At 57.9% G+C, this 26333-nt stretch overlaps 1 protein-coding gene across 2 annotated transcripts in view; it reads right to left on the bottom strand.

Moving 5' to 3' along the window:
* Window positions 1–25655, bottom strand: part of FAM222A (family with sequence similarity 222 member A) — a 60112-nt gene extending 34457 nt beyond the window's left edge. For both annotated transcript variants that reach the window (XM_043901568.1, XM_043901570.1), the window contains exon 1: window positions 25052–25655. The gene's annotated coding sequence lies outside the window, so the exon portion shown is untranslated. The remainder of the gene's footprint in view (window positions 1–25051) is intronic.
* Window positions 25656–26333: the final 678 nt, after the last annotated feature.

Below are 26333 nucleotides of genomic sequence, written 5' to 3'. Positions count from 1 at the left end.
GCAGGGAAGCAGGAAGAGTGGGCCCCCAGGAGGCCACTTATTCATCCCATGGACATTCACAGAGGACAATCTAAGAGGCCCACATGGGCAGAGCAATCCTGAGATGGCTAGAGCAAGGCCCTGCCTCCAGGAGGGAACCGTTCTGAGGCGGCCGTCGTTTACCCAGCCATTCACTCACTCAATTCAGGAAGCAAACACTCCTGGAACATCTTTTGGGGACCAGCCCCGTGCCATGTGCTGGGAGGATGGAAATCTGTGAGGATGTCCTGCCAAGATAGAATATCCAACCAGACTGCATGCTCCCAAGGCCGGCCTGCTTGAAGTGGAATTCCCTGACCTCTCCCCTCGGCCTCCGCTATTTCCCTGAAGAGGCAGGTGGGCAGAACTCTCCCCTAGGCGTCCTGCAGGTCAGAGTCTGCCCTTGCCATACCAGCTGGGCTGGCCCTCAGCGGGTGGGAGGCAGGGACACACTTCCATAGCAGGAGGCGGCTGTGACCCTGTGAAGCCCCGCTCCCAGCCTTCCCTCCTCCCGGGAGCTGCCCTTTCTGGCCTCTGTGGCTCCACTCAAGGCCAAAGACGGATTGTGGCTGAGAGGAGGTCATGCCAGGCCTTCCCAGCGTCTAGTGGGACTACGAGTTCAGAGTAGAGGGCCAGCCCCGGAGGCTTTAGGATGGCACCTGCCAGGTGGGGGCCAAGCCCCAGGGTTCTGACTGGCTGAGTGACCCTGAAGTCACACCCGTTCTCTGAGTCTCAGTTTCCCTTGCAGAATCCTGATGGTGAGTGGCCCAGCTGATCAGGGGAGGCCCTTGGAAACTGGACACAAGGAGATGTTACCGTGTGGTTTTCCAACATAGTCCAGGGCACTAGTCGTGTGCAAGACACAGGGCTGAGTCCACACCAGTGGGATTTAGATGCAGTCTAAAGGGTTTTAGATGCAGTCGAGAGGGGTTGAGACAGGAGGCTGATAAAACCCAGGATGTTAAGTGTCAAGTGGACAGTCGGGACTCCAGGTTCCCTAATAACAGGTGAAGGAGATGCCTGCTATTCCCCAGACCTCATGACCTTCGCTCAGTGCGGGCAGGAGTGCCCCCGCCCACTCCCCACTCCCCCAGTTCTCACCTCCAACCCCTGCACTGCACCTGAAGCCTTGCTCTCCTTCACCCTTTCTCTGCCCCTGGCCCAGCCCCACCTGCCGGGAAGAATTTGAAGTCGAGGCAGGAGGCCCAGGACCTGGGAGGGGCAGTGAGCACTGGACTGCGAGCTGTGGAGAGCTGGGTTGGAGCCTGACTGTGTGGCCTGAGTGGCTCCCTTCTCTGGACCGGTTCCTACCACCAGGAGCCGAGCCGGGCCAGCACAAAGCCTCAGAAAGCTCAATGCCCCCCTATACCGGAAGGGGCAGGATCTGCCTGACCTTGACCAGGACAGAAGGGTGGGGGGACCCTCACCCAAGAGTGCCACAAGGGTGCCTGGCCCCTCCCCTACGACAGGCGGATCCCCTGTCTGTCTGTCTTCTGCTCCTCTGTCTCCATCTCTGTCGCTTGCTCTCTCTGCCCCTCTATCCTGGCGCTTCTCTTCTTCCTTGCTGTCTCCTTTCTCACTCCTTTCCTGACCCCACTCTCCCCTGCCCCTTCCCCATCTAACCCCCCCAACTCTCTGCAAGGCAGCCAGAGTACTAGCCCACCCCACCCCCTCCTACCGCTCCCTCCCCCATTCCCGTTCCAAGCCCCCGAGCCCGAGGCCTTCCAGGGGACCCTGTTAATAATTAAATGTTAATCTAAAAAGCAATTTGAGCTTCGGCTAGGCAGATCTGGTTAGAGATTACATTAGCATGGAGGAGGCGAGGGTAATTTTCTTTAACCCCTCTCCTGATCTCTCAAGCCCAGGAATCTTCAAGTCACACTGGCACTGCTGATTAAACGGGAGCAGGGCTTGGCTGTGGATAAGAGGCCTGTGAAAAGTGATTATTTCCCACTGCCGTTTGGGCTGCAGCAACACCAGAAAGGGGATTTTCACTCTTTTTAAGGTTGGGGGAGGGGGACGGCTTTGGCCCCTTCAAGAGGAGGCCTCATCCATGGCCAGGATTACTGCTACATCCATCCCTTCCTGCCCCACACAGGCCAGAGGCCTCTCTAAAATGCTAATCTGGCCACAGAACATGACCTGGCTCCCTCTGTTCCCAGGACAGAGATGCTAGCCTCCTGCTTAGGGGTTGGCACCCCTCCATTTTGTCCTCATAGTTCCTAACACCTTGTCTGGACCCCACCCTGGGCGGCAGGGCACCGGAGCCACTGATGTTGGTGGCTCAGGGCTGCAGGGGATGCCAAAGAGAGAATCGCCATTCACAAATTCGGGTTGGTGGACAGTGGCGTCCAGAGGCAGGCATCCCTCAAGATGTCCCTCTCGCCCCACACCTGCAGGCCTTAGCCCGTGCCATCCCTTCTGCTTGAAGCCCTTGAAATTCTACTTGGTGTTCAACTGAAGCCCAGGATCCTCAAAGGCTTTTTGGAGACATAAAGATGCCCCATAAATGTTTGATGAATCATTGGAGTGTCCTAAGTGGCTGTTCGTGATCCCTCCTCCGTGGGTTCACGGAGCCTGTGCACAGCAGGCCCTCAGGAAAACGTCTCATGAAGGAAGGATGGGCTGGCCCAGGGAGCTGGGGCGAGGCTGGGCTCAGGAAGCAGCCAAACGGGACGCAGGGCTGAGGAATGGGGTGGGCTGCGGCCTTTCAGCACCACGGCCAGCTCCCAGTGCGGGCACCGGGAGAAAGGGCCGGGGCGGAGCCTGGGAGTCAGTTGCCACGGGAACTACCATGCCTTAACTGGCTCCGGGAACACTCCAACCTTTACAGATGATGACTTGACAAATTCGGCACCTACTATGTGCCAGGTCTTGGGCTAGATGCTGAGGCAGATGCCAGGAGAGGGGTGTGTGCGTCAGAAGGGCAATTACGAGGCAGGGAGACAAGTGTCTCCTTGATGGAGCCAACCCACCTGGCCTGGGGGGTGGGCCAGGGACAAGGGGCAGCCCCACTCCCTCATAGGGAGGGTGACCGTATTGTGTCCCGGGTTTCAGAGCCAGATGCCTGAGCTTTGTTCCTTAACTAAATCCCAACTTTATCTATTACAAGTCTTCCGTCCCTCTTTGAGACCCCATGGACTGCAGCACGCCAGGCTTCCCTGTCCATCACCAACTCCCAGAACTTACTCAAATTCATGTCCATTGAGTCGGTGATGCTATCCCACCATGTCATCCTCTGTCATTCCTTTCTCTTCCTGCCTTCAATCTTTCCCACCATCAGGGTCTTTTCCAATGAATCAGTTCGCATCTGTTAAGTCTGGCCTTGGGCAAATGCCTCCATCTCTCCGAGTCTATAAAGTGCTAGGGTCACAGTAGTAACTCCCTAAGTGGTAGCTGTTGCTAGTGTCATTTGGGATTATTATCAACAGGTAAGTAAGAAAAGGCCAAGTGAAGGCAAAGAGAGGAGGTCCCAAGTGGAGAATCACACAGGCAAGCGTGTGGAGACTTGAGAGAACCGGTGAGTACAGAAAGCCTGAAGCAGCTTTGGGTTGCCGGGAAGACCAAGACATCGCACCAGTGCCCAGCCAGGCAGGTCACCAGGACAGAGGGGATGGGGGCAGGTCCCCCAGACCTCATGGTGGGGAGAGCTGTTTTCTGTGGACAAGTGCTGGGTTAGGGCAGGGAAGGCTAAGAGTGGGTGCTGGGTGCCTGAGTAGTGGCAGTTCCACAAAAGCTTGAGAGTTGCACCCCCACTCGATGGGCTGGGCTGGGCTCGGCTCTCTCTGCCACCAGCCACAAGCCTGGCTAGTCTTCTCCCAGAGCCCCCACCACAGTAAGTGAAGAGGGGGGTGCTCATTCTCATGCAAATGAACCTCCAGGAAGCCTGAGCTGGGAGAACAAAGACCTCAAACCTCAGAAGCCCCTACCCAACTTTTCTGAGAGCACTCTTCTCTGACAGCCAGATCCCAAAGTGTGGGGGGCGGGGGTTGTCAGGGGCAGGGTCCGATCCTACAAGTCATTTGTTCCTCTCCTAGCTCTGGCTTTGGCTCTTTAATGGCAAGCGGCAGTTGCTTTCCAACAACGGGGTGGGGTGAGGTGGAGGGGGGCCCTGCAGCCGGGAATCAATACCCAATGTCATCAGTGCTATGATGCTATCATGGGGGATGGAGGAACCCAGCAGAAAGGCCCCAGCCCAGTATTTTGTGGGAGGGGAGCTCATGGAACCTTCCGGGAGGAGCAACAGGTAACCAGATGACTCTAGGGATAACGGGTCTGGAAGGAGGAAGACCCAGTGCAGAGCCAAGATGGGCTGGGTGCACCCGGCCATCCTCCCCTTGCTCCAGGGCCCTGCATCCATAGTTCAGGGTTAACCCAGCAACAGGGAAGGAGAAAATCTAATACGCCGAGCAGTAATAGGAGCTTGCTTTTATTTTTAGTGTTCCCTATGGGCTCAGCACTTTACAGACATCACCTCATTTAGCCCACCCCAGGCCCGGGAGCAGGAGAGAGCCGACTGTTGGTGCGTGGTCTGTGTACCCATGACGGTAAGCGGCCCGAGGAGGGGGAGGGGCTGGAAGAGGTGGGCCTGGGGCGGGCGGGCATTTGGATTAGACCCTGGGGGGAGGGGAAGAATGGTAGGGAATCAAACGTGGCCATTGAGGGCTAGTCTTTAAGCCAAGATCAACAGATGCTTCTAGGGGTCAGACTGGGGCAGAGATGAGTATAGCCATCCGGAGAGGGGCGGGGAAACAGGCCAGGGCACTCGGGCACAGACGTAAATGTATTACCCCCAAGTGGCAAACCCCACCCCTATATGGGCCAGGTCTCCCATTCCAGCCTCGCTGTGAGGGAGGCTGGGCACGCGGTGTCCCCACGCCCCGCTCAGGTCCGGGAGCTCCCTCCGTGTCCTCTGGCCTCAGGGTGCCTGGATTTTCGTGCTGGGGTGCAGGGGCCAGACCCCCTGGGCTCCAGCCCTAGCTGTGCCACAGTGCCCGCCCCCACCCCCACCCCCCCCCGGGGACTCTGATTTTTTCCTCTTTGGGCTTCTCCTGTATTCATAATTTTTCTATGGTAAATAGGCCATCATTTCTGTTTTTTTCTTTTTTAAATAACTTTTCAGGGACTTCCCTGGTGGTCCAGTGGCTAAGATCCTGTGCTCCCAAATGCAGGAGGCCCACGTTCAGTCCCTGGTCAGGGAACTAGATCCCACAGGCCACAACTAAGACCTGGCACAGCCAAATAAATTTTTTTTTTTTAAAAAGGAAAATTTTCAAAAGGGATTTCAACCACTGACCACCTGGAGACAAAGCTGGGGTGCTCTGTAAATTCACAGACTCGACAGGGAGCCACTGCTCAGGGAGGCAGTGGCCATGGAGGGTAGAGGTGGTGGGGTGGGGGAGAAGCAGGAGGAGAGAAAGGCCCGGAAGCTTTGAAATCCAGGAGTGGAGGGATGGACAAACGGACACAGTAAGCTTTAGCATCAGGAAGCAGGGAAGCATATCTGGTCCAGCCAACCTTCCAGCAGGTCCTGTCAACGACTCTTCTATAAGAAGCCCCTGGGCTTCCCTGGTGGCTCAGTGGTAAAAGAATCCGCCTGGCAATGGAGGAGACACGGGTTCGATCCCTGATCTGGGAAGATCCCACATGCCGTGGAGCGGCTAAGCCAGGGAGCCATAGCCACCAAAGCCCATGCACCCTAGAGCCCTGCTCTGCAACAAGAGACGCCACCACAATGAGAAGCCTGCCCACAGCAGATAGAGACAAGCCCGCACAGCGACGAAGACCCAGCGCAGACAAAATAAATAAAATTATGAACAAAAACAAACAGAAAGAAACTCCTCTCCCACGGTGTGGCCCATGACCTCCAGGCCGCCCCTCAGGCCACGCTATGCCCTGCATAGGCCAGGCGGAGCCTTCCTGTGGACATCACCGCCTTTCCCACTCAGAACTCCCCCACTGGCCTCAAGGCATCTTTGACTGTATCCTCTGAGGCCCTGCGCGAACCCCTTCCCCACTCCCTAGCCACTGTCCCTCTCCCCTGGCTCACCTGTTCCTCTAAGAGGCCAACCTTGGTCTCACCCCAGGGCCTTTGCAATCACCATTTTGTTTCTATGTAAATACTCTAGAGCAGCAGTCCCCAACCTTTTCGGCACCAGGGTCCAGTTTCATGGGAGACAATTTTTCCAAGGACTGTGGGAGATGGTTTGGGGGGTGATTCAAGCACATTATATTTATCGTGCACTTTATTTCTAACCTAATGCTGCCGCTGATCTGACAGGGGGTACCGATCTGTGGCCTCGAGGTTGGGGACCCCTGTTCCAGAGCCAAGGCTCTCCGGTAGAAATATAATGTCATTATAAACTTTCTAGTACCCACAGGGGGAATTATGTTCAATAATATATTGTCTCTAATCCAATATATCCAAAATAGTATCACTTCAACATATAACCAATATTCAAAACTGACTAGTAAGATATTTTATGGGTTTTTTTGGTAACATGTCTTTGAAATCTGGGGAAGATTTCACATGTAGAGTTCAGCTGGGGTGGCACTCACTGGACCAGCTCCAGCCCCTCATTCACACCTCAACTCAAATGTCACCTCCTCCAAGAGGCCCTCCTTGACCACTCCGTCTAAGCTGGCAACCCTCTGGCCCCGCCACTATCCTGTCACTGCTGTAGGTCTTTCACTGCCATGGCCACTTTGAAATGATCTTATTGATGAATACTTTAACATCCGTCTCCCCTACTGGTGCACAGGCTCTTCTGGGTTTGCACAGGGGGCACACAGTAGGTGCTCAGGGTAAGCAGGTGGCAGGGGTGGGGCCTAGGGCCCTCGTCCCCCTACCTCACTTCAAATCCGACCCTCAGTGATGAGAGGCAGAGGCTTGTGTGTGTATGCACATGTTGTGTGTGTGTGTGGGGGGGGCATGAACAGACACACACACACACACAAAGACCCTCCCTGCCTCCCCTGGCTTCTGAAAAGCAGGCCCAGAAGATGGGCCTCCTTTCAAAATCAGCCCGGCGCAGAAAAACGGCTGTGACAGCACAAAGCCGAGATTGAATCAGCGACGGGGCCGATTGCCTGGTGACGGTTACAAATGATCTGATGTGGAAAAGACGGGATCAGATGTGTGCAGAACAACGGCTGCTCCGAGCCCCCCAGCACCAGACAATGGGCTGCTGGGCGGGCGGGCGGCTCCAGAAGCCGGGGGCCGGAACGTGCTGATCGGTGCAGGGCCCAGGACCGCCGAGGCTGTGTCTGCGCACCTACTCTCGTGAGCCCAGCTGGACTGGGACGGCCATTCATGCCATGCAAAGTCAGGCCCTCCCCACGGGCCTTACACCCCAGTGTGAGACCAAGTCCCCAGCTCTGGGCAGCTGGGTGACAGTCAAATCTCTCTTCATCACTCATTTCCAAATGACAAAATGACTAAAAGAGGGATGTTACTTCCATCGTGGGGGAGGAAAAAACTTTCTCCCCACTTCGTGAACCCCACTGGCTCCGGGCTTCTGCTCTCAGGGTCAAGGGCTATGCCCCCTGCCGCAGCCACAGAAATGGCTTCCACCAACCCCCACGAGGTGGGGCGGGGGTCTGGACCTCCAAACGTGTGATTCCCTGGCTCTCACCCACCTTGTGCTGAATGTCACCCTACCTTGACCCTCTCCACAGCCCCCCGCGAGGAAGCTGGGTCCAGAGAGGCTGCCTGGCTTGCCCAGAGGTGCACAGCAGGGAGATGGCCAAGACTGGGGACTCATACACCCATTTCCAGTCCACTCCGAGGTCAGGCACATAGCAGATGGTCAACAAATCCGCACTGAACAGACAGACCATACGCTGCAGCCCTTCTTTCCTGACCACTCCTTGCAGACCCAGGGCTCACGGCTCCCCCAGCTCCTCTCCAGTCGTCTGCTCTGGCCCCAGGAGTCTCCCCCACCATCATTTCACTGCAGAGTTGACCACTTCCATCCAACAGACCCCTCCACACATCTGGAATACCCAGGCTCCCACAGAACCAAGCCGGTGTTCGTCAGTGCAGGAGGGTGAGCAGAGAATTGGCTGGAGGCCACGCCGGCCTTGTCCCAAGGATGAGGTGCAAGGGCTGGGAAGGCTCTGGATGGAGGGGAGGGCTGCTTCCTCCAGCAGCGACGATGCGCTGGAGCCACGTTTCATCCTGAGAGGTGCGGGCACAGCCATGCCTCCCATTCTCCCGGGGGACAGAGGATAAGGGCTCCTCCGAGGCCACAGGGCAAGGTCGGGGCGTGAAGCCTGGTGATGGGGCCGTGCCAAGGGAGGGCTGGGATTCCAAGTGGGCACCAGCCATTCCCGGGGTGGGCACTAGGTCACTGCCGCCTGGGAGGGGGGTCACCCCGGCCCTGACTGTAGGCCGAAGCTGATGCCGGAGGGGCCATCCTGAGGCCAATGGAGTTAACCCTCTACCACCACCACCGTCAGGACAGTGCCCTGCTGGTCCCCACTGTCCAGACCTGCGAGGCACATCCCCCTTCAGCTCCAGACCAGCAGCATCCAGGAGGGAACAAATAGCACGGCGTCTAAAGCATGACCCAGAACTGCTCCGTTTGAACCCCAGCTCTGCCACTTGCCAGGACAGCTCTCTTGAGTCTCACTGAATCCCCTGGGGTCTCAGTTTCTCCATCTGTAAAATGGGGCTAGAAACCTCCCCTTCCTCGTCCCGTCATGGTGAGGACCAAGTCGCGTGATGTGTGTGTCATCAGCGTGGTCACTCACTCAGGGGCAGTGGTAACTCTGCTGCCCGCTCAGCAACTTCAAATCTACCGCCCACTGGGAGTCCACTGCGTGGCAATGTCCACCCCCAGCTCTCACAGTCATGGGCCAGAGACGACCGCAAGGGGCTTGGAGAGGGGAAAGGGTCTGTCTGCGGTCTTGCGGGGCAGGGGGAGGGGGCTGGGAGGCGTCCGCAGCCCTGGTCTGGGGGCCTCTGGGATCCAAGATCTTAAACCCCAAGTCCTTCCAGCACTGCTTCTCCATCAGCTCCCAGGGACAAGCGCCCAGTGCACACAGGTTCAGGTCGAGGGGACTAAATCTCCCACTGACAGAAATTGCCTGAGCACTGGCAGCGCGCCAGGCTGCAGGGACCCGGAGAAGAATCAGAAACAGCAGCAGCGATCAGGCACGTGCCCAGCAACCCCATCCCCGGATCAGACGGAGCCTCGAGGGAACCCAGACAAGAGGGGTTGTTTCCCGGGACGAACAGCTTCCTGGAAGAGACAGGCCTCTGGGCCCCCTTGATTGTGGGCTCCGGGGGGTGCAGTGTCTGGCTCGGAGCCCAGAGGCACCCAACCGGGGCTCCTCTAAAGAGCCAGCTGAATGGTGTGGGGCCAGGAGGGGACCCCATCCCACGGGCAGATGCCAGAGGTAGGACTTTGCAGGCATTCACTCACTGAATCTCCTCATCTCCCTGAGGAAGGGAATATCATCATCCTAATCTTCCAGGAGGGGAAACTGAGGCACAGAGTGGGAAAGCCCCTTGGCCAAAGCCATCCAGCAAGAAACTGATGAATCAGGGATTGATCCATTTGCTCTGCCGTCCTGACCACCACAGCCACAGCCCTCGGCAGGAGACAGCACGCAGGGGAAAATGCACCCAGGTTGGAGGGGCGGGAGGGTGGGGCCTTGGAGACCAGCAGGCTGAGGCGTCTGACATGTGACCCGCAGACAGGAGGAAGTCACAGAGACGGTGTGGTGGTTACAGCAAGGGAGCCAGAGCGGATCGGTCTAGGTCCAAAGCCCAGCTCTTCCACTCACCAGCTGTGCAGCCTCGGGCAGTTCAGCTAGCCTCTCTTGCTTCAGTTTCCCCATCTGAAGAACGGGCTTCAAGTTCCATGAGGCTGAATTTTGGCATACATTGAATTTCATGTGTTTATTCAATTGGAAAAGAAAAAAAAAAGTAAAGACAACGAAAGCTGGTGGACTCAGCGCCCAGCCAGGTTTGGGGACAATCGAGTTGCCGGGCCAAGGGCACATGTTGGCCCTGGGCAGTGGCCCAGTCTGGCCCAGTCCAGCTCAGCCAGGTGGGTGCCGGGCCTGGGGAGGGGCGGCGTCTCCCAGCCTCGCTGGGGCAGGCGCCAGCATGTGTGTGTGTACGGCTGTGTGTGTTGCTGCAGCAGCTTCTATGCAAACATGTTAATTTGTTTTCATTTTGTGTTTTTTTTCCCTCGCAGGATAATTGGGTGAGTTTGAAGTCTTGGCGAGGCTGCTGATTATAGCTATTTGGGTGGTGCCCTCGTGGGGCTGGGGCCCTGCCTCCTGCCTCTGGCAGTGAAGGCGGAAGCTGGGGGTGCCTTCGGGGGCACGTGGAGCTGCCGCTGGGTTCTGGGGGGGCTCTTGTTGGGCAGGGGTGTGGATAGGGAGGGCGGGACACCCTAGGACCCCCACCCAGATGACATCGTATCACTGAAGGGTGTAAATGCCACCCACAAACATCTTTTTCTTTGCCCTGTTGGCTGCAGTAAAAAGAAACTGTGATGTGGTTGCCAATATTGAAAAGAAGAACTAAAATTCCACCCAAAATTCCCATCGTCTGGTTTCTCTTGAAAACTAACGAGAACTGGCAGCTCTGGAGCCCACATTCCCACAAGACCCAGTGGCAGCTGCTTTGCTCATTGTGTCACCTGGCTGGCCCCTGCGGGCACCGGAGTTTTCCACCCGGTGGGGGGCTGGGGAGGGCACCAGGTTTGGGGTCGGATGGTCCAAGGCTGCAACAGAGGCTCCGCCCACAGAAGGTGTGTGACCTCAGCCCGCACCTGCTTCTGGAGCCCGGAGCCTTCTGTCTCATCCATAAACTCCCTGTCTTCCCCTGGGAGGATTAAACCCAGGTGGCTGAGCTTTCAGGAGGAAGCATCGTAAGGGCTCAGGAGTGCTCGCTCCCCTGGGTGGAGGAGGGAGACCTGGGGTGAGCCCTGCCTGATCCGCGGGTGTCCTGCACTTGACCCCAGCCTCAGAAACGCAGCCTCGTCATCCATCTGCTTGTATCTGTTTCTGCCACGAGGCCAGGCAGGGGCCCGGAGCCTGACGGCCAGGGCTGCGTCTTTGTTTAGACGTCACTGAAGGCCTACTACGCACCACACTGTGGATCAAGAGTGAGGAGAAAGAGGTTCGGGGCTCTGGCATCGGTGAGTCGGGTACAGGGCCCAGGGGAGGGGCGCGAAGCCCCTCCAGGGGAGAGGAGAGTTGGAGTCACTCATGCAGAGAAGGCGCGTGATTGCCCACATGAACGTGGAGTGGGGAAGGTGCTCGACGTAGGCACCCCAGCCTGAGCAAAGGCACAGAGCAGGGTGTGGCCTGGCGGGTGCGAGCTGGTCCCGGGTTCCTGGAATGTGCCAGGGGAAGCCACGTGGCCTTGAGGGCGGCTGGGCCTCCCACAGGCTGGGCTGGCAGACGGGACTTGGTCAGTGGCTGCAGTAGGCACCTGTCCAGCAGGCCGGGGGGAGGCCAGGAAGACACTAAGAGTTGGGGTTTCTGGGAAGCCACCTTCCCTGTGTTCCTGGGCTCTTTAGGGCCCTGGGACCCTTGACTGGCCACTTCAGAGTGATCTGAGCCTCAGTTTGCTCACCTGCAAAATGGGGCTACGGCAGGGACCCAGTGAGCTAACCTGTCACGTGCTTGTGTTCCTAAGAGTTACCCTCACATCCCTGCCACCCACCCACTCCCTTGCCCTCTCACCTCTCCCAGGAGGTGGTAAAGGATGCCCAGAGACCCCAGATCACCTCTGTGCAGCCTGGTGTGTGCAGGTAACTGAGTTCAGCACGTTAGCTGCCCATTCCCCGGCCCAGATCCCTGATGCTGCCGGGGGTAGATTCTATTTCATTCTCATTTTTAAGCTAACGGAAGGGAAGCTCAGAGAAGGTTTAATGGGTAGGGCAACCCTCAACAGGTTCCTGGGCTTTGTCTCCACTTAAAGCTGCAGCCACTAGCCCAGACCCTGGCCAGGATGGAGAGATGGATGGATGCCTGGTACCCTGTTGTCCAGGCAATAGAGACAGCCGGCAGCCTTTCTCAGGCCACCCTGGCAACTGAGGCAACATCCCAAATTGCAGCCCTGGACCCAGGGCACACAGGGCAACTCCAGGGGAAGACAAGGCATTGAAGTTGGCCCAATACTGGCCCCAGGACCAGCTGTGTGACTAAGGCGAGTCGCCTATCCTGAGCCCCAGTCAAGGACTACTGCCCTTGACCTGCAGGACTGGTGGACTGTCTGGCCCATTGCTGGCACATCATGGCCCGCGGCAAATCAGGTTAGTGGCTGACCTTGGCTTCTCTAGCAGCCAGGGGTTCCCAGGAAACAAGAGGAAGGCAAATAATGGCGGAAGGAGGTGGCAGGGAGATGGCAGGCTCCCCGGCCAGTCCGCTGGGGGTGGCTGCAGGCCTCTGTGGAGGGCTCAGGCCTCCCCGGTCACACAGGGTGGCAGCTGGCAGCACCCCCGCCCCCACTGAGCTCCACACAAAGGGGCCTCTGTTCCTGCTCTGAACATTTGTCCCTGGCCGGCTGGGCTGCACCGCCCTCGCCCCACTCCCCTGTTTGCTCCGCCTGGCCCGAGCCGGACACAAAGGCCGGCATGTCCCTGCAAAGCCAGCCTGGCCTCAGAAGACCCCATCCACAGAGAACTAGAAAGCTCAAAAGGGTGGATTTGTAGAGCTGACCAGGCCTCCATCCAGGCCACAACGAAGATGGGGCTAGACAGGAGGAAAATGGCTTTGGAGCAACTGAACCTGAATGTGGCTCCAGCTTCCCCACCTTCTCGCTCTGCAGCCCTACATCAGTTTGGTCCTCGGTTTTCTCATCTGTACAATGGGGGCAATGACGACAACCCACCCACCATCCTGGGGGTGGAGGGTTTGGTTAGGTATGTGAGCCTGGCGTGCACCCAGTACTTCAGATGCAGATTAGAGGCAATCAGGGGTGGGGGGAGCAGGCAGCTTCCCCCTCCCCATAGACCACTCCCCTCCACCCCTCTCCTCCCAGCAAGGTCCATGTGTGTTGGTGCTGACCCTCAGGCTCCGGTCAGAGCCCCTGACTGCCTCTGGCCCATCTGCAGGCAGCAGAATAACAACAGCCACTGCTTAGGAAAACAACTACTGTGTGCTGGGACTTTTAGTTCCATCACCTCTTTTTGACCCTCCAGCTATTCTGGAAGGGCATACCAGGGTGGGCTCCACAGGCCAGCGACCCAGGTCCAGCGATCCTGGCTGTGCGACTCTGAGCCTCATGCTCCCTGTTGCTAAGAGCTGCCTGCCCTCAAGAGGTTCCTGTGATGATGTCATCGACTCAATGGACATGAGTTTGAGTAAACTGTGAAAGATAGTGAAGGACAGGGAAGCCTGGCATGCTGCAGTCCCTGGGGTCACAAAGAGCTGGACATGACTAAACAACTGAACAGCAACAACTAAACGAGAAAAAGCCTGCTTTGGGACTTCCCTGGTGGGCCAGTGGCTAAACTCTGTGCTCCCAATGCAGGGGGGTCGGGTTCGATCCCTGGTCAGGGAACTAAATCCCATATTCCGCAACTAAAGATGCCACAATGCCACAACTAAGACCCAGAGTAGCCCATTCCAACCCCCACCCCACCAAAAAAAAAGCCTGCTTCATGCCTACAGACCAGAGCCTGGCCCCAGCAAGCTTGAAATCCTGACCTACTGGGCTATGACTCCCAAATCAGATAGGGAAACTGAGGCCCAGTTGGCAAGTGGCTCAGGGCCTGGCATGCTGTGGGCGGGCAATGAACGTTATTCCTGACGCGTCATCCTAGGAGGTGGAATTGGGGCTCCCAGCCAAAGTCGGGTGGGCATTGAGCCCCTCTTTTCTCCTTGAGGACTGTGCACATCAATTTTAGCAGGATTTTGTTTCTTCTTCTTGCTTCACAGTCATTCTCTGCCTGTGGAGGGCAGGGCTGGAGACCCGGGCCTGGAGCTGGACCCAACTCCCTGGCTGACCCCCAGGAGCCCTCACCCTACCGCACAAAGTTCCCCCTTCTCCCTCCCACCAGCGCAGGGCAGCCAAGTGAACGGCAGAGTCCCGAGTAATTAAGCCGGCGCGCACCATCCGGGCGCCCGGGAACACTGTGGAGTTTCCCTTTTATGTTTATAGCAATTGTATGAAAATGTGCAACACGGAGCGGCACCAGCTGACAAATGAGACGAAACAGACAGGATTCCGGGCCGGCTTTTTTCCGGGCCTGATTGGCATTAATTGTGAGCGTTTACAAAGCACAACTCGGCGCCTGACATTTGCTTCAAGCGAACGTTTCCTTCTAATAGTTTTAATGATTACAACGGGAGCTGGTGATCACTGCTGGGCGGGGACTGGGCTGCCTGGTGTCTGGCCTGGGCTCCTGCCAGGGGCCTGGCTGGTCCATGCTTGCCCACGAGGTCCCACTTTCCCCATCACCTGTTGCAGGAGGGCTGCACCAAGCATTAGGCCTTGGGCATCAGCGCCCCAGCATGAGGCCTGGAGCTGCCAGCTTATGAAGGTGATGGGGAAACCCACACGCTCAGGGATCCCGGGGCAGACCGGGGGGATGGGGGGGCAGGGGAGGAGGGAGGAGCACGAGGGTACCTCTAGCTCTGAAGCTGGAGAGGCTGAGCTGCCTCAGCTTACAAGGGACTAGGAAGGACCCCCACAAACACTGCCTGCTGTTTGCTGTGTGGCCTTGGCTGAACTCCTTGCCCACTCTGGGCTTAACTGTCCTCACCTACAATGTGAAAGTCCAAGACATGGTCAGATCAGGGTTCTGGTTCCCCCTCAGGCCTCTTTTCAGCTGCATAACCTTGGGAGAGTCCCTGGCTCGCTCTGAGCCTCAGTTTTCTCCATCAGTAGAATGGAACTCATCACTCCCATAGTTTGCAGAGTGGTTTCTAGATGTCAAAAAAAGGGTGTAAAAACCCTAAGTTTCTGGCAGGCTGGGAGCCTGTGTTTCATTCCCTCCCCCAGAGAGTCTTCCAAATATCTTGCTCACACATGCGTTCATTCATTCACTGACTCATTCACTCACTGACTAAATGTCAAGTGTCCTGCTTAGGAACTTGGGAATACATCAGTTAACAAAGACCCTCCCTGGGTCAAGAGAGATGACAGATATAGAGGCTTTTCATATGCAGTATTGCATCCATTTCTTACCCCCATTTTACAGATGGGAAAACTGAGGCACAAAGAGGAAGAAGCAACAATCTGACGTCCCTTAGTTGGGATGAGGTGGTGCAGTGATAGGACCCTGGCAGGCTGCCCCAGGGGTGAATGCCCTCAGACAACCAAGCCCACCCAGCCCTTCCTGAGGTCTGCTGACTCCCTGGAGAGGCCTCATCTGTGTACCAGGGCAGGAGGCCAGGAAACCGGGACCACTGGGAAGAGGGGAAGTCTGTGAGGCCTGGGCGACCTGGGGGAAATGAATTCCTGCAGCTATATCTCCTGGGCGAGAAACGGAAGAAGAGGTGCCTCATCCATAAGCCCCACTCAGGCCCACATTTATATTGACACTACACACGGCCCACTCTGTGCCGAGTCCTGCTCTGCAAGTAGCATTCTCGGGGTGGCTGGAAAAAGAACAGTAGATACTTGGACAGCTCCAGGGCACATGCAAAGGCCCAGAGAAAACCCAGTGGGTGCAGGAACTTCCGGCAGTTTACTGAGGACCCCCCCCACACTGCGGGCTCCTCTTAGCAGTCAGGCCCCAGGGGTCAGCTCACCCCTGCCCTGCCCCACCCCCTGACTTTGCCAGGCCCACAGTGAAGGAAGCCGCCCACGGTGGGTCCCAGTTCCATGCCTGCCTGCAGCCAGAAAAACCCTAGCGACTGTTTCTTTGGGAGTCTGTCTGGGGGATGGGACAGGGAGAAACACTTTTTTTTTTAAACAGGGATTTTTTTTTTTCCTCTCCTTTTGCATATGGTGGCACAGATGGGCCCATGATCCATAAAAACTGTTTGCAATTAAACTCCCACTTTGCATGGCTGGATTTGTCAGTCCTGTGAGCCACGAGCGCAGGGCTCCACACTGCCGGGGAGATGGGGCTTGGGGCAGGGGCGGGGCCGCATTCTGCAAGACAGCGCAGAGGCCCGGGAACCTGCTCTGGGCTTGGGGCCCGAGCTGACGGGGTGTTGAGACGGCCATGCCAGCTTCCTCTCTGGGCATCCCCCAGCCCTCGCCAGGAGCCGGAGTGTGGCCAGGAAGCCGGGGTGGGGCTTGGCAGGGCCTCCCTGCCCAGCAGAGACTTGGCCAGTGCTGGGTGCCCCGGCTGCGGGGGTAATGAGGATGGAGACAGTGCAGGTAATTATCCCTCAAGACCCCGCCAGACACTGGGGCTGGGACCCAGGACAGGTGGGAGGGTGGTCGGGCAGTGCAAGCCGTAATGGAGGTCTAGCAGGCAGAATGCAACGCCAGGTTCAAGGCTGAGGAGCCAGGACCTCTGGCCCAGTTGGCAGAGAGGGTCTTGAGTGGTGCCAGGAAGAGGTGCCAAGGGCCAGAACTGGCTCCATCCTCACCCCCAGGGGACCTGGTGCCACCTCCTTGCACCTCTTTGAAGCAGGTAGGAAAATCAAGGCAGTCACTCAGAACATCCCCAGGGCCTGGGCTCCCCCTTGACACACCGAGGGGCTCTCTGCATGTGGAGCCTCTTCCAGGGGCTTCCAAAATGGGGGTAAGGGGCCTGCACCCCTTCCACCAGTCCCGGCCTCCGAGTGCCAGCCTGCTGTCCCAGCTGCCGCGCCGGCATGCCTGCTTATTTGGGTTAACAAATGCATCATTTGGCTTGGGGAAATCCTGCATTCACTCATAATTGTTCCCTGATGAAAAGAAGTAAGGCCCCAATACCCCTTTTCCCCCACCTCCCTGCCCCATCCAAGCTGGAAAAGAAAAGTCATAAAAATAGCTTGTTATCTCACCTATTGAGGCTCCGACTGGATGTTACTGCTAATTGGGTATAACATCCTTGTCTTGTTCTCTTAGAAGCTAAATCAAGAAAGCGCCACTGCTGCGAACTAATTATATCTCCGGCCTGCAGCCTGCAGCCTGTCTCTCCCTTTATTGAGTTAAAAAATGGTCATGAACCTTCATCTTTTATCCCCCCATAAGCGCTGGGTCCAGGCTGCCTGCCACGCCTGGCGGTGAAAATAGCGGACAGCCAGGCGGGAAGGTCTAAGAGGGCTCTGGGGACAGGCAGCAGGGTCGGGGAGGGTGGAAAGCCCCCACCCCAGGTACTTGCCCCCAGGCCTGGTGTTCAGCTTTTCCTGGAGAGAGGGACTCGGCCTCTCTCCCCCTTGCAGCTGGGGAGGCTAGCTACGCGTGTTTCCATCCGGAAAACGTTTTCATTCATTGATTCATTCAACAGACATTTCTTGGAAGCCTCCCTACTATGTGCCAGGCAATGATCTAGGCTAAAGTTTCCAGCTGACCAGAGGTAGCCCCAAGCACCGGCTGACCTCACCCAGGGTTCGTGGAGGTGCTGAATAAATAAACTTAGGACTGGGTCATTTCCTCTGCTCCAAGAGTTGCCATCGTTCCTGACTATGGGAGGGCCAAGTCTAAATGCCAAAGCCACCACAGTCCCCTCCTGGCCGACATTCCAGTCACCTCCAGCCATAACCTAGTCCCGCAACCTAAACACTCCTGCCTGTAGCCTCTGAGCTGCTTCTCATGCTGTTCTCTTCACCCCAAAAGACCCCTTCCCTTGCCCAGAAGGCCTAGCTCTGCCAGTCAGAAGTTCACTGACCTTTAAGGCTCTGGCCTTTCACAACACCTCCTCCAGGAAGTCTGCCTGGTCTGTACCGGGCTGTGGACTTCCAGACCTGGATCAGGATGATGCCAGCTCAGCCACTCAGCAGGTGCGTAACCCTACTCTACTTATTGGCTCTTCATCTCGGTTTCCGCATGTCTAAAATGGGTTAAGATTTCTTCCTAAGACTGCTGAGAGGCACGCTGTGGGTGCTTCTGAGGAATGATGAATGAGAGGATGCCCAGGAAGGACCTGACTCTTGGGAAGAGCTCAATAAATGCCATTATTATTATCCAGACTGAAAGCATCCTGAATCTGCTCGAACACTCCACGCTGAGCGTGTGCTGGGATGTGCAGACAGGGACGTGGGTCTCTCTGGGAGCTGAAGAGACAGACTCACACCTCCACAGCCCTCATGGTTGCAGAACCATCCACATCCTCAGGAGACTCCCCCAGAAATCCCTCGCTCTGATACCCTGGTCCTCTCAACCCTGCAGAGATGGGTGGAAGGGACCCCTCGAGCTCACGGAGGCCAGGCAAGCAAGCGGCCTTCATTCAGCTCATAGGCCCCTGCTGATTGACTGGTGCAGCCTGCCCTGAGCCTTGGCAAGAACCCAAGGTCAGGGGAAGAACTCAGTGGGGGGAAAGAGGGCAGCAATTGATTGGCGATGTCTGCCAAGGGCACAGCAGTCTAAGGCAAGCCAGACCTGCCACAGATCTGCCATCCTTGACATTTTACAGAGGACACAGCTGAGGCCAGGCTGGAAGGTCACTTGCTCAAGGTCGTGAGCTCATAAAAGCAACAGCTGGCCCGGAACCGGATTTCCTCAGTTTCTGCCCAAGGATCCTCTCGTGACAGCCCCACTCAGCCCAGGGCCCTCACAAGCAGGGGACTAGTAAAAGCTTGTGCCGACCTGACTTCCCTTGTGGTCCAGTGGATAAGAATCCGCCTGTCTATGCAGGGGACACAGGTTCGATCCCTGGTCTGGGAAGATTTCACATGCCACAAGGCAACTCAGCCCAGGTACCACAACTATTGAAGCCTACACGCTGTAGAGCCCATGCTCCACAACAAGAGAAACCACCACAGTGAAAAGCCTGCACACCGCAATGAAAAGCAGTCCCTGAATGCCGCAACTAGAGAAACCACGCACACAGCAAGGAAGATCCAGAGCAGTTTCCCCCCCAAAATAGACTTAATACAAATAAAAAAGCTTGTGTGGATAACGAAGGGGAGTCTGTTGACCTGCCATGTGGTCCTGGGCTGTTGCTTCACCTTGCTGAGCCTCAGCGCCTTCACCTATACACCAGGGACCAAAACACCCTTCCTGGAACCATAAGAGGATTAAAATGCCAAAGCGGAAAGCTCTGTCTGGCAAACAGATGGCCAGCAGGGTCCTATGATCCCCGTAATCGGTGAAGTGTTTAGACAGAAGTCCCCAAAGCTAGCAACAGAGAGTACCTCCTCCTCCAGGGAGCCTCCCTGGCTACTAAAGCTGGAAGTAGTTATTTCCACCTCTCATTTCCTAGTGGGCTTTGGAAGGCTGAGGGCCCCAGAGAGCAGGGGCTCTATCTGCCTTGTTCTCTGTTGTCACCTTGCTCCTGGCACCGTGCCTGCACACTGTGAATTCCTGTATTATGGCGATCCACCCACCATACTGGGATGGTGTGTGTCTGAGACCTCACCACCTTTCAAGGCAACTAGGCTTTTTCATCTGTGCATCCCCAGCTCCTGGCAGGCAGCCTAGCACAGAGCAGTGAATCTCCCTGAATGAACGGATGAATAAAAAGCCAAAATAGCAGTTCCTGTTTACTGCCCACTTGCTGTCGGTTCCTGCCAAGCCGCACAGCTGCCCTCCGAAGTGGACCTCTGGCCCACCTGACAGATGAGGAGACTGAGGTCATGTGGGAGCTGACTGGGAAAGCCGAGCCGCCAGTTCAGGCCTGAGGACGGCAAGCCAGGAGGCCCTGCCACCTCGGCTTCTCCCGGTGCCAAGCTCAGGCCTGGACTCTGCGGGGCAGCTGCCCCTGCCTTGGCAGCGAATCCTGGAGCCGACAGCTGGTGGCTGGATCTCCCTCCTCCTCCTCCAAGGGAGGCCCCGCCCCACAGACTCTAGGTCATTAAGTCCTGAGTCATTAAGTCCCCATCAGCAGGAGCCTGCTCACAGTCAGCCCCGGCCTTACCCCCTGACCCCCAGGGCCTTTGTCCCCAGTGCCCTCTGCACAATGGCAGGGGCTCCCAGGGCCCCAAACAGCTGCTGCGGACGGGATCTGCTTTGCTGTGGGGCCAGGAGGACTGCCTGGGGCCTGGGACTGAGCCACCTAGCTCTGAAAGGCTCAGTCTGAGCTCCCCCAAGCTTTCCACACACTCAACCTCATCCCACCCACAAGCCAGTGAGAAAATTGCTATTACGCCTTTGATGAGGCAAGTGAGGCCCAGAGAGGTGAGGTGACTTGTCTGAGGACACACAGCCAATGAAAATGGAGCCAGGGTTCATCTCAGTCTGCGAAGCCCAACAAGGCTGGCAGACTGGCCTAAGGGCACCCAGATCACACTGCACCCCTCCCCGCCAGGCACCTTCACTGGCTTCTGGCTGCTCCTCTGGACAAACCAGGTACTTAGCTCAGCACTCGAGGCCCTGCTCACTCTTGTAGCTTAATTCCTTTTAACCTCCACCCTCCTATAAGCTCTCCCTGCCCTTCTGGTCATGCCCCTGCATTCTCCAACTCCCTCCCAGTGACATCCCCATTCCCTCCACAATGGTCAGATCCGGTCAGTCCTCCGGGCCCATAGCAGAAGCCTCCTCTATCAGAAAGCCCTCCACGACCAGCTGCAGTTTCCCACCCGCTCAGTGTCTCTCCTCCAGCCCTACTTTGGCTCTGTGCAGAATTCAAGTCAGTTGCAGACTCATCTTATGCCCCGTGGAGGCTGTGGGCCATCTGATCCCTTAGAGCTTTGCCACCTAGACAGTGACCGGCAGGGTACCCTCAACCCAGGCTGATGCCCATTGTTTACTGAATGGAACCACAAAGGGGCAGGGGAGAGGGGAGCAAGAAGTCACGCTTACCCTTCCCCCCTCTTCTCACTGCCCACGCTGCACCCCTACTTCTGGCCATCATGTTAACAGACCTCACGCTTCTGCCCCTCCCTGGCTGTGTGACCTTGGGCAATAATGTAACCTCTCTGTGCCCCTGTTTTCTCCTGGGTCAAATGCCGGTAGGAACAGCACCTGCATGTCAAGGTTATGACATAAGCCCTGGGAGGTACCAGACAGGAATGATTACTATTATTATGTCTGTCTACACCTCACTTCAGTGGCCAGCACATGAATTTAAGGGCCAGACAGACTTAGGTCCTGACCACTTACTGGATGTATAATTCCGGGCAGGAGGCTAGTCCCCAGGGCCTCTATTTTCCTCATCTCTAAAATGGTACTAACTCCATCCCCAGGAATGCGCCCCCAACTCCCCAATATCCACAACCCGCCTTTTGTTCCAGGCTCGCAGTAGACATTCAGATATTTCTCAAGTAACGAACTAAACGGTCCAGGTGGGAGGAATCCATCCGGCTTCCAGCCTCCCCCCCTCCACCCCACCCCCTCCAGCCTCCAGAAACCCCCTCCCCACCCCCAGCCCGGGCAAGACTAAAATAGTCATTAGGCAGATTTCAAAAGATGTCAGTAGCTTATAATTATAGTCGACATCCTTCTGAGATAAAAGTGATTACCTTGGATGCAAATCACTTAGCAACCAATCAGGGCGGTGGGCGGCGCCCACGGAGGTGACCGGCCGGCGCACAGCCCGCCCCGCACCGGGAGAGAAAGCGCACAATAGCTCTTGACACGCAAATGGGTTAACACAATAAAGGCGGCTCCGGCCGCTGCTAGGGGAGAGCAGCAATTCCCGGCCCGCGGGAGGTAATAAAGCGGCCCTTTTGTGCGCGCCTCCCCGTTCTCACCCCCGCCCTGAGCCCAGAGGAATCTCCGCCTGATTGAATTACGGTTCATGAATATGAGCTGCTCCGCTCGCTTCCTCCCGGTTTGCGAGGGGCTGGAGAGAGGAAGGGGCAGAAGGGAGATTGGGGAAGGGGGCCCCCTGGTCAGGCCCCAGGCGCCCCTGGGACTCAGATGCGAGCCACGTGTGCTCACCACGTGGGGTGCCCTGGGAAGGTGGGTGGGAGACCCAGCACTGGCAGCTGGAAAGATGAGGGTCCCTGACCTGCCCTAGGGTCTTTGATCTTTGGCTCCAAACGGGACTGGAAGAGCCATTCAAGGCCCGGGTTCTGCGGATAAGCTACCACTGGCCACGAGCATGTGCACTTATGGAAGGCTTGTGATATGCCATTGCCTGTCCTCAGCCCTCCGCGAATCCTTTAACACAGATGCCGTCCTCCTCACCGATGAGGAGACTGAGGCTCAGAGAGGCAAAGCTACTCACCCAAGGTCACACAGCCCACAAGCTGGCTTTTAATCACAAGCCCCTGGGTGTTAAGAAACCCAGACTAGCCCAGCCCTGGTCCACAACTATGAAGCTCAGAAGGGATAGGAGGTGGGTGAGCTTATATGGAATTAAGGCCTGTGATAAGGATTACTGCGGGGTGGGGGGGAGGTAGGATGCTAACCTTGAGAGAGGAGACTGCTCAGAGGTTTCTGCCCCTCCCTGCCTGGGACTGGAAGGGATGTCCAGGGTCACTGTCCGAGTCAGAGGAGCCCACACTGGATTTTCTCCCCTGCTTAAATCTCTCCTATCACTTAAAGTCTCTGGGACAACCCCCCACCTTCACCCCCAGGGCCACCTCGTCCCCTCATCCAGCATACCCCAGCACTCAGGCCTGCTACGTGGCCCACTCCCAAGGCCCAGAACACTCTGCTACTCCCCTGCCTGGCCTGAGAGTCACACGGCCCCCCCTGCATAGGGCCCTTCCTGACTCGCAGACTGAGTGGGAAGCCAAAGCTGCTCCACCAGCATCCTGTCTTCACCACCAGCTGAGGGCCAGCCAAGGGGGTCCCCGGGTTTCAGTGTGGGAAGACACATCAGTGAGGCCAGACTCCCTCCATAGCGATGGCCCCCGACTCGTAGCGGGACCCTGGCTAACAAGTGGCGGTGCTTCCCTCTACCTACAGAATGGGGTGGAGGGGGGGCCGGTGGGGTGGGGTGGGAAGACCTGGGGACTCAGGAGTCAAGGCAGTTCACAGCTGAACCTCTGTGGCTGCCTGGCTGAGCACCTCTGTTTAAGCTTCAGTTTCCTCATCCGTAAAATGGCACAGCACATGAGCTACTATAAGGAGTCACCGAGATCCTGTAAGATGCCTGGCACAGGGGGAGACGCCGGGTAAGCTGGCATTCCCTCCTGCTTGTCGCCTAGTGTTGTTGCCAAGCCCAGGGAAGGGAACAGAAGGAATTGCCCAATTCTGACAGCCGCTCCCTCCGCCTTGGCTGTGGAAGTGTAAATACTCCACGGAAGACCTCCAACTGCCTGTGTTTGTGGGTCTCTGGCGCACACTCTGAGTTTGTTTCTAAACTGGGAAGCTTCGAGACGCGGCACAAACAGCCCTTCTGCCCACCTCTCCCACTTCTACCCCCATCTGCCGTTGCTCTGTCCTTGGAAGCCTGTGTGTTTAACGACACCGTTTCAGCTGAAAATATCTCCCTGCCAAGCCCACCCCCCCGCCCCAAGCAGATCCACTGATATTTATCGACTTGTTAATCTAGCTAGAGAGCCTGGTAGGAGAACACAGTGGGGGTGGGGGGGTGCTCACTGCGCAGAGACGGGGGCCTGGCTTCTCATAATGACCTCACACACACTCCCCCTCTGTTGTAACCCCACTCCACGCCCCTGAAGCAATGACACAGTTCTCTAACCCTTTCCTAGAAATGTGATCACAGCCGTTTCACCCACATCCGACACCAGCAGCAATTGCTGGAAGGAACTTAGAAGGGGAATCAAAGAGCCGGCAGCAAAATGCTGCTCTGGGCCTTCACAAGGAACAGGGCCAGGGCTGGGGTGTGGTGGGGAAGAGAAGGCTGCTGCCCGACCCCCATCCAAGCTGGCCCCTGGCAGGGGCATGCTTATCCAGACCTTGGCACCAATGGGCCTGACTTACCCTCCATTCAACTTAATGAGCACCACACTGTGCTTGTCAAATCATCTTAAACTCCAACAGCAGAGTGGGGCAGTCAGGAGTCCAGGCTTGACCAAGGTCCTGTCATCTTGGGACTGAGCAGCAGGGGTAACCGCTGGATTGGAGGGGCAGCAGGCAGCAGCTTCTCTGTTCCTTCCCTGGCTGGGGGGGTGGGGGGTCATCCCTGTTTCCCTAGGCAGAAGCAGTCTAATTTAAGGCTGGGGGTCCACATCTCTTTGGAGACCCTGAGAACTTCAGCCTGGGGTCAGGAAGCTGTCCTCTTTTGAAGCATCCCTTTTGAAAGCACAGAGTTGCTCAGCTTGGGAGTCCTGTGCCCCAGGGCACTGCCAGGCTATACCAACAAAGCTAAACACCTGTCTTTGGGCGGGGAGGAGCATTAACAGCGACAGACAGCGGGCACTGCCTCCCTCCCCCACCCCATCTCAGAGGACTGCAGTTGCAGGTGGGGGAAGTCTGTTTTCACCCCTCCAGGACCCAAAGGCATCCAGCCTCGCCCCAAGTTACCACGACCCCGCCCCCTCCGGCCTTGGGTCAAGACAAGTCGCGTTGCCACGGCAACCCCAGTGACGTCAGAGGCCTGGCAGTGACGTCACAGGCGACCCCACTGGGAAACCGCTCGTCCCGGCGAGTTCTTTGTAGGAATGCAGGCGGCCAGGTGAACCCTGTTATATAGTCTAGCCTCAGAGGGCACAATCGCCAACGCAGCCACAGGCATGGTCGGGACTCCATGTCCCCTTCTGAGCTGATGGCCCTTGAAGAAAGATTCCAGAGGCTACTTGGGAGAAGCCAAGGTGTCCAGTGCCGGCCCTAACCCCTCTAAGACGCGGGAGTTCCTGGGGAATTTTCAGACGACTGAGCTGCTACCTTTGTCTGTTGGCTTTAGGGGTGGGGTGACCTTTCCTCTCCGGCAAACGCCCCACCCAGGGCTCTGCCGGAGTCCTCACAATCGGCCCCCAATGTCCACTCTGGCAGGCAGGCCGGTCTAGACAAGTTGTGTGAGGAGGGGGCGGGGGGAGGGGAAGGGGCAGACAAGGATGCTTCAGGATCCCCCACAGCCCAGGGCCTCTTTATTTCCAATCCGGCTGCCCCGACACCCGAGAGTGCCCCCAGCTTCATCCTAGAAGCCCGCCCCGCGGAACTCACCGAATCAGCCAGGCCGTCGAAGGGCACCAGGTCTCAGAGGGGACGACTCTCCGCTTGCTGGGTTGCAGCCATGCAGAGGTGGCAGAGGCTGCCTGAGGAAGCCCCCCTTGGGGGCCGATGCCTCTCTCCAGGTGGGAAGGGACGCTGTCGGTGAGGTCGATCCAGGCTCCGGCCCGCGCCGTCCGAAGTCCGGGGTGGGGGTTCTTTCGGCTCAGCGGGGGTCGTGCCCGCCCGGCACCCGGGCCGCTCGGGCGCTCAGGCGGCGCATCCTCGCCGGGGCCTGTGCTCACCGCGTCCGGCGGGCGGCGCTGCGCCTCCCCTCCGGGTCCTGATCAGGGCTGCAGCTCCCCGGGGCGCCCTCTCCGCCCGCGCCAGGAGCCCGGCGGCCGCGGCCCCTCTAGCCGGCCCCAGCTGCAGCTTGTCTTTGTTGCTTCCTCTCGCTCGACCGCCTGCCCGTGGCTTGCAGCTCTCTTCGCCCGAGTTGGGGGGGGGGGAGGGTCGTCTCCTCCGAGGCTGCACGCACCTGCAACGGCCCGGCTTCTCGCCGGGCATGCACCGGCCCCCGCAGGTTGCAAAGAGCGGTGGCGAGAACGCACCGGCCCCTCCTCCTCCTGGTCGGAGCCCCGGGTGTTGGGGGAGGGGAAGCCGGAGAGCAGCAGCAGCCGCGGCGGCTGCAGCGGGCGGTGGAGGCTCGGGTGCAGCCCCGGGGGCCTCGGCGCCGAGAAATAACCAGTCCAAGTGGCGCTGGGCGGATGTGGGGACGGCCCGGAGAATGGTGCACTGGGCGTTCGAGCTCTCGAGCTGCAGCAGAAGCGGCGCGCGCCGGGCTCTCACGCGCCCATGGCCCCCGGCGGCGCGCGGGAGCTCCCGGGGCCTCAGCCTTACGCCGCCTGGCGCGCGCCGGCGCCTCGCCTCGCCTCGGGCCCGGGTGCCGCGCGCCGCGCCCCACAAGCGGCGTGCCCTGCTCTTCGCCTCCCCCGGGTGCCGCGCGCAGCCTCTCAGCGGAGCCACCGGCTCGGCTATCCTGCTAGCTGCTCCGCTCCGGCCCGACTGACAGGCGCTAGCGCCGGCAGCCGCCGCCGCGTCTCGCCCCCCTCCCGCCCCCTGGAGCCTAGCCCAATCAGTGGCGGCCGAGAGGCGGTTACCAGGGTGACGCGGCGCCGCGTCCTGCGGGGGGCGGGGCCGGGGGCCGCCACGCGCGCTTTTCGCGGCAAAATTCAAAGGCCGGCAGGGCGGCTCTCCAACCTCCTCCCCCAAGCAGGGGCGAGGCGGGGCCTGCCTC

This window comes from Cervus elaphus, chromosome 5 (genome assembly GCF_910594005.1).
Source record: "Cervus elaphus chromosome 5, mCerEla1.1, whole genome shotgun sequence".
NCBI lineage: Eukaryota > Metazoa > Chordata > Mammalia > Artiodactyla > Cervidae > Cervus > Cervus elaphus.
The sequence above is the reverse complement of the archived record's forward strand: the minus strand, read 5'-3'. Positions and strand labels throughout refer to the sequence as shown.